Consider the following 8,622-nt stretch of genomic DNA (forward strand, 5'->3'; position numbering starts at 1 on the left):
AACATGTAGGAAGAGTTGACTGCTTTCAAAACTTTCATGGGGGTGGAGACTATTCAGTTGGCACACTGAAGAGTAATGGACTCTGAAACTGCTGAAAACAATAGATGACTTGAAATAAATCTCTCTTAGGAGACATCCATGGCTCCAGAGAACACCCCTGCAAATGTAGCTATTTCAGATAAGAGCAATTAACATCTTTGTTCATTAACTATATAACCTATCAGAAGACATTTATCAAGTTAAGCAATTAGTAGTACTACACCATAATATGCAGTACAGTACAATTTGTCTCAGTCTTGATATGGAAGAATTTACTGCCATGCTCACTTGTCATAATGACTTAAAAGAGTTTAAAGTCAATGTTAACCTCACGGAGATGAACACGATAAGACAGCAGACAGAAAAACAAACAGTGGGGAGACACTCAAAAGCTGCACAAAGGAATTTCTGAGCTCCCTTGGAATGACATTCTCATCCGATCCATCACACTTCTTGGAAGCCCAGCCTGCCCATCACCACCATTCCCTTCCCACTCCTCCCAATAAGTAGGTTTCACGTGTTGGACCACCAGAAGAGACCTCGCCTGCTCTGTGCACTGGGAGTAGGACTATGTTGGATGAAACAGGTACTTCACCCAGGGACTCGTGGGGAAGAGATCTCTCCATGGGGCAAATCTAAATTATTTCTGCTTGGAGCCGCTTTGTTCCCTAGAGTCTCCAAGTTTGGTAGTGATGATGGGTGGGGATTTGTTTCATTGGTTTTGGAGCTTTTTGACACATGGAAACAAATTTGGACACAGTGGCCCAAATCTTCAGCAAGGCTCTACCCATCCATGTCAGCTGAAGCCTTAGGGTGTACTAGTGCAAAATTAATGATAGGAAAAAGAGGGAGGGGTTTCCTACCACATTTATTTGCATGTGGGTGACTGTGTGTATAAACATCCATGAGCGTATGCGTGTGTATAAACGTGCACACACATCTTTTATCACACAGAGATAAAAGATAATAGAAATAGATGCCATGTTTCTCTACACAAAAATACAGCAGCAACTGTCATATGCTCAGTGCAAAGTCGCTCAGCTTCACTAAGTGACATGATTTAATTGAGAACAAGCAGATCTTCAACCAAGCTGACCACCCAAAAGACTTCAGGGGAACTTCACTGACTTAGACCAGCTGGGAATCTAACTCAGAAATTCAACTGAAGTTCAACCAATATTTGCAGCAAAATATGCATAAATCTCTTTCTTTCCTCTAAATATTTAAGACAACTAACACTGGAGGCTGTTGTATTAATTGACCTTACAAAACTGATAAAAATGTAAGTGCTGCCAGTAAGAAACAGATCACCCCAGATTGTGCAGAAAATGACCTCTTCCAGTCTGCAGGGGGGCTGAAGTGTGGAGCTATAGCAAATGGACAGGCCAACACTGCTCCTCAAAGAGCCGACAGGAAAAAACCAGTCTCAACATCAAGACTACAAAATACGTGAAATTGGTGCAGCAGACACCAGCAGAGGGAAAAACTACAAATTAATTCAGATCTGAAGTAAGTTTAAAGCACAGAAGTTCATCGTTAAGAAGAATGGAAAATAACGTCATTGTATGGGATATGTAAAAATTTATTATGTTAGCTGAAATACATATAGAGTAGTTTGTTCATTTTTTTAAATGAGAAGATCCTTCTGTTTTACTGTCAAACCCCGCTGAAGAAGCACTTCTGAGGTTCACTTTATTTTACCAACACAACTATTTGAATTTCTGGGATTAAAGGAAGACAAGCACCTTGAAGACTTTAAGAAGATGCCCATCATCAAGAGGACCCTAAGTAACCCATAAGAAATCAATTCTTTCTCTCTGGCTAGCTCAGTGCGACAAAGGGAACTCCACTGGAACTTCCAGTAGTGCTCAACACTTAAGCAGTTGCAGCTCTGGTGTCCAAAGAGCTCTTTCTGTGGTCAAGCCTATATAAGAGATCTTGTCTCCTGCTTTCAAACTGCTGTTACAGGGATGAGAACATGCTGCAGGGTGCACCTGCCCGACTGTAGAGCTAGAGGCTGACCACAGCTTGCCACCGAAATGGTGGCCAAATGCACCAGATCATCACCCATGGGCAGGAAAGCCGTTCCCAGGCCAGTGATCGGGAGCTGGAAGGGGAGGGAGCTGCGTTTGACGCAACCTTCCGGCCACAGCGAGATTTTCACAGATGCTGGCCTGACTCTTCTGCCACGTGGAGAGCCTCCGCTTGGAGCAGCAATTCTCTGAACATGTGCTGCAGCCTTTGGCCCCTCCCAACAAATGTGGGGAACTCAAAGAATTACTATTGCCCACTTAGCAACCTAGAAGAAGAAAATCTTGGTTAAGGTTGTAGCTGCGTCATGCTCTTGATCGTGCCTTAGGGGACATGAATAGCCTGAGAGATGTGTGAAAAGAGCTCAGACTTCCTGACTCCAACCACGTGAATCAGCTCCAAACACACCCTCCTCCTCCTCCAAAACTGCATGACCAATTCATAAGAAGGACCATTCCTTAGCAAGGTTCATGTTTTCCACCCCTCTGCATTTATGACTGCACTCCATGACATCCCTCCTGGGAAGGAAATAGTCAAAACTCTTTGATGAGACAGGTAGGATAGTTATTTACTGTCTCTGAAATTACTTCAAGAAGGAAGGGACATCACCAGTCAAAATACAGCAGGTACACACCTTCTCACAGAAGCAGTGACAAGCAACCAGAGTAGCAGGGACTCACTGCAGGAGACTATACACATACGTACTTCCATAAAACAACTGGTAGAGGAATACTGGAAAATCCCTAACTTTTGCCCAGAACATGAAACATCTAGCGCCTGCTAAACAGATCTTTCCTAAGTCACCATAGCAACGATGATGTGACAGAAAACAAAACCGCATCCACTAACTGATCTTGAGTCAAGGCTGCTCTCTATTTTCAATTCTCTTTCAATAAATCAGCTGTGTCACATGCCACGAAATGCAGCAAATGCTGATAAACCAGAGAGAGGAGAAAGGTTGAGTGTAAGGACTTCAGACCAAGCCAGACACAATGTATGCCACACTAAAATACCACCCTTCAATGACTACTTCGACCAGGGGCAGTCCTAAGAGCTGGAAATTACAGATCAGCTGATTCCAAATGCAAAGTTGGTACCTGGAAAATAACCAGTCTGATAAATAACTGGAAACGTGGCCAAACTGACATGTGCTACAAACAGGATCTCTGTTCAGTCATGTTTGTCAGATAATTGCAATCAGCTGGTTTAGGCAATTGCAATAGTATGTTTGTATTGTATATTGTCCTTGCACTTACAGTGGCTTTTACTTCTGCTTTACAGATCTTCAAAGTCCTGTCATTTGTTATCTCCAGCAGGTTAACAAAAGGTGAAGAAGGAAACTGCATGTGTTATCCGTAGGGTCGCATTTGCTGTGCGAGGATTTGCACCTCCCATGGAAAATTTTAGGGTTTTACAAACCAAAAAGGCTGAAGGCAGCTGCAAGGGAAGCAATACATTCATCTCTGTTATGTGTGCACGGTAAGTCTAACCTGAAGAAGCTGAAGAAGCAGCTGAGCTATCTAGGACCCAGCTACACTCCTGAATTCCCAACAAAGAATGCTATGTTCTGATCTTTTTGGAGAAAAGGTGAGCAGGTCTTGAGTTCTCAGTAAAATATTAATACACGTCTCTGTTGTACACTAGGTAAGAGAAAGGGCATGTAGCAAAGCCTTCAGAAAAGCTACAGAGATTCTGGTAATGATAGCTGCCGCACTAAATTCTCACTGTTATTAGGCAAAAAATACCAGGGATGTCCTCAGTATGAGTCACGGCCACTTGGAATCAACTTCTGCTACAAGAGGAGGTGGGAAAACACAGCTGAAAGTGCCAGTGTTTTCTTTCACATCTTACCTTCAACAATAATTTCGATTCTACATAATTTTAAGTGAGATCCAGCTCTAGCGCCTGCAGCAGTGATCTCCTCTTGATTTTGTGTCTCTCCCAGCACTACAGAATGACACCCTCACACTATCAGAAAGTGTCCTTTTCTTCTCTTCAGCATAAAGCCTTCTGCAAAACTGTGCATGCACACTCCTGGCCTCATCCATAACCTCCTCCACTGCTGGTCTTCCTCATTGTTTAATGACTCACTGGCTGTTTGTACTGGAAGGGAGGGTTGCTCTTTAAATAGAGGGTAACTGAAATATGTGTGATACTTCCATAGAAGTGAGATGGTGAGGGAATGGAGAAGGAGAGTGCAACTGCAGTGAAATATCAGAGTAAATATTTGATAAAAGTGTCAGTTGACTGGTAAATGCATAATGGAGAGCACACAGAGCACCAGTTAGAACCTAAATTACCTTTGTAAGCTCCCTTACTATGCAAAAGTAATACAAAGAAGTACTTAAAGCAACACTTTCTCTTTGGTTTAAAGAAATTAATTAATTATTTAGCTAAAATCATAAAGGCACAGAGAATGAAGTGTTATGAAACTGGAATACCCAACCAGTAAACTTTTTCTTTCAATACAACATTTATTAGCCCAGAGAGTTATTTTTCCAGAGAGCTCAGTAAGAGTGCCTAAAGTGAAGCATGGACACCTGCTCAGGAAAGGTGTCCTTACCATCGTAGCAACAGGCTCTGAAAAGCAGAACGAAGAGCAACCCAAGAATCAGGTGTTGTGGAACGGGCAATCCCTTCTACCTGGGTGGCTCCTGAAAGGCTGGCGAAGAATTTCAAGGAACCGCAGTAGCCCCCCCAGGGATCACACTGTATGGGGCTCCAGAGAGATGTGTTTCAAAGAGCCTTGTTTATCCGATTCCAACACATCTTGCGCTGCTCTTATCTCTCTGTTTGGTTGGGCTTTTGTTTTGTGGTTGTTTTTTTTTTTTTGAAAGCTCAACAACCTTAGTCCTCTAGTATTTTCTGTTCCAAGTGGATGATTCAGCCCTCAGCAAGACACACTCACTTATTTCCTCTGCATCCTCTGATACAGGGCTCAGACACAGGCAAAGAAACAGAGGAACGTGCCCCTTGTGCTATTGTTTCAAGAGAACAGGCAGGGGCTCACTCAATACAACGCACCAGACCATGCAGATGAGTCTCTACGTGATGCAGTTTTGGAAAAAAACCAGCTACTTACCCAGCCAGCAGCTAGGTATTCGGATCTAAAGTAAGAAGCAACACAGGTGCTTCCTAGGCTGTGGGAAAAATCAGACAGCTTCCTGCAATTCCTCTCCCTAGTTACCTGCCCTTACATTCTCAGACCATAAAGACGGCCTCAACGCTACTGCTTAAAGGGAAAAATTACACAGCACACTGCCTACCAACATGGAGATGGCTTATACAGGATCACTTGAGAGTTATACCTTCAGTGAAAAAACACCCTCCCAACCAAGTGGCTTTGCATACTAGACTAGGTTGACTACTCCCTCCCTTCCATTTTCATATCAAAATCTGCTTTAAAAGAATTCCAGACTTTCAGACAAGCTAGACCTTCACGTTGTGTCAGCACAATGGCCACAGGTTTCACCTCCACCCTTGGCAATTACATTTTGGTTTTCAAGCTCAAGCCAGCCTTCCTGTGCGTAATCCTGCAGCAACATCCTCACCCTCCATCCCTAAAGGAAATAGCTCATTGCTATAAAACCTGAAATATTGCAAACACAACCGTGTAGACTGAGTTTTCCACTCAGGGAGGGAAGGACGAGAGAAGCATACCATTTCAGAGCTCTGACCTCAAACAGTTATTACTAGTAGTCCAAGAAATTTCTACCAAGGAAATCTGAATGGTTCTTCAGTGACTGTTTGCCCAAAGCCAAGCTAACCACAGATTTTCCAACAGAAAGCTATCAGAGAATCAATATTACCCAAGTCCGTTAACATTTAATAGTAAATCTGAATCCAAACCAACATGGACTGACAACTACCACAAAGTGTGACAACACGGACTCCAAACATTGATGAAAACAAGAACAGCTTCCCCTCTATGGCATTTTGGTTTTAGCAGAATACAAAAGTTTCCAAATTAGATGTATGTTTGAACTTTGTACCTGAATACACATAATGGTTTTACCCACTTCTGCTTGCATCAGCCTTACCCCAGGCAGCCATGGAAGAAAGGCTAACCGTTCCTGCCCTCCTCTCTGTAATTACAACCCACAAATACCACCACATCGCTGAACGACACCACAGCTGCACAGCATACAATCGTATCAGTAACTGAGGAGATGTCCTGCTCCCTCTAACCCCCAGGTCAGGCTCTCTCCAGCTAAGGAGAGCTCTGTATCCCACACCTACCCTGCTTCCCTAACAGCAGAGGGTCCCTGACACAACCGCCAGCCGCTCGCACTGACCCCTGCCCGGATTTGTTTCTCATCTTTCAGTTTCTTTACATTTTATTTGATAAACTCAACTCTCACTAAACAGGCCTGAACAAAAGGTCTATGCAAACTTACTATTAATACTAGCTTTCTTCCTTCCTTCTAATCACTTGGGCTATGTGTTACTACTGCATTATCAGAATCTTACGGCACTATTATGTTTGCAACTATGGAGAAAAATCTGGCTTATCAGAAAAACAACCAGAGCAGAATTACTAGGAAGGGCTGGGCATCAAGACTGTAACAGCTTCATCTTCCTACTTACATCTTCCCAGATAATATTTAAAGAATACTTAATATAGTTTATCAATCATTTTTCCAGACCCAAAGAAACAGGTTAAATATAAAGCATCTTAAAATAAGACACAGCATCCATGTTAACTTTGGAAAAAGGCCCAAGTGATCAGCAAGCTTCAACTAGATGCTATCGAGGCATTTTAGGGAAGGAAATACAGTTTGCATAAAGTAACTTCTGCCTTTTTCTCTAAGCCTGCATCCTGCTGAGAAAGATCTTTTTGTTTTGCGTTTCTGGGAAAACATAATTTAAAAATATATTTATTTGAATTCCATATCAAACTCTGTTCTTGTTTCCTTGCAACAAACTACCAGCTCTGACTAGAAATGTGTAAAACAGAAACCAAAACCAAAATCACTCCAAACCACGTAGCAGATTATTTCCAAATACTCCAGCGTTTTGCAAGATTTTGGATCACTAAACCCAACACAGAAGTCCAGAGAACAACTGAGGAATATGATTCTCTGCTTCAGGTTTAAGTTCAGAACCTCAACATTGAATGCTGTCTTTGCAACGTAAGAAAATCAGACTCAGATCCCAAGCACCGATATAAAGTTTCAGTTTGACCCACATGCTCACACCTCTGCAGCCAATCCTAATAATTTTCTGCCAATACCTCTCTCAAAGCACAGATCAAAGGCTTTACTGTACATTCAGAGACATTCCTGTGATGCAAGGGTTAGGCGTGAAGAAAGAGCGTCATATTTTCAAAGGTGCAACTGCCTGTAAGTGTATCTTGTGCATATCAGAGCATTACGAGCTCAGCCACAAACACCAGTGCCAGGCAAACCGCACCTCTAACACTTTTGTCTTGGCTCCCATTTTCATTTTTATCTCATCCAAGCACAGTCTCTACAAGCACAGTTACAAGGAAGATACACCTAGTCATCAGCCCCTCTATACTTTTATTTTCATTAATATTTTCATCAATATTTTCAATTACTTTCCAGCATATCAGTCACTTGGGAGATTATGACGTGGAGCTGGAAACACAATGTTCCAGCCTGCTGCTGTGACCTCCGCGAGAGGCAGCAACACAGCAGCAACGCCTTAATGGCAGCAGATGTACTGTAGCTGTCACTGGATTCTAACAGCTCTTCTCAAAACATGGCCCACACATGGGATCCTGGCAGCGATCGAGCGTTACGTTAAATATATTGTTGCAAGTCTACAAGTATTCTGTCCGACTCTAAACATACAGCTGAAGATGCACACATGATTCAACAGCACTGCATAGAGAATACTGTCTTCAGGATGAACACAAGCTTGGAACTTTCAAGAACAAAGGCTGCACCATGAAGAACCAAACTGGTTATTTCAGTGGCCACACTAGGCTTTACTCACGTGAGGAAAGCGAGGCATCACTCTGTCCTTCAGTAACTACAAGTGGCTTGAGTAAGTCGTTAGGAAAACTGTTAGTGCACTTCATTGAGAAGTCCAGATCCCCCAGACACATTCGGAAAAAAACAACCAGTGGTTGCAACAACCTTCATCACGTGAGTAAAGAACTGAGATTCAGGCCCTAAACGCGTCATCTATTCCCTCACACTTTAATGAACAGAATGAAAAGCTAGTGAACTGCAAATTACAAGTCAATGCAGAACTCGGTGGATGAGGTTTTCTAGATGTCAGACAAGACTATCACAATGTTTCCTCTCAGGCGTTAAAAAAAATTGGTCCTTGACCAATGCTGCACCCATTCTGTTCTCCTAGCAGGAAAAACTCGTACTAGGACAAAGAAGAACGGCAATTGTGTTGTCCTTCCAGAGAACTAAGTACCACAGGCTCTCAGCTCTGCTGGGATAAATACACAGAGCTATTGACAAGGCATGTTATGAGAACTGTCCATCAGCCTTACCAGACACAAAAGCATAAATAGCTATGTCAGGCCATTAAAAAGTTGGATGAGAAGAGCTGAAAATGATGCTCTTACTG

The sequence above is a fragment of the Buceros rhinoceros genome, unplaced genomic scaffold (assembly GCF_000710305.1).
Source record: "Buceros rhinoceros silvestris isolate BGI_N320 unplaced genomic scaffold, ASM71030v1 scaffold16941, whole genome shotgun sequence".
NCBI classification, from domain to species: domain Eukaryota; kingdom Metazoa; phylum Chordata; class Aves; order Bucerotiformes; family Bucerotidae; genus Buceros; species Buceros rhinoceros.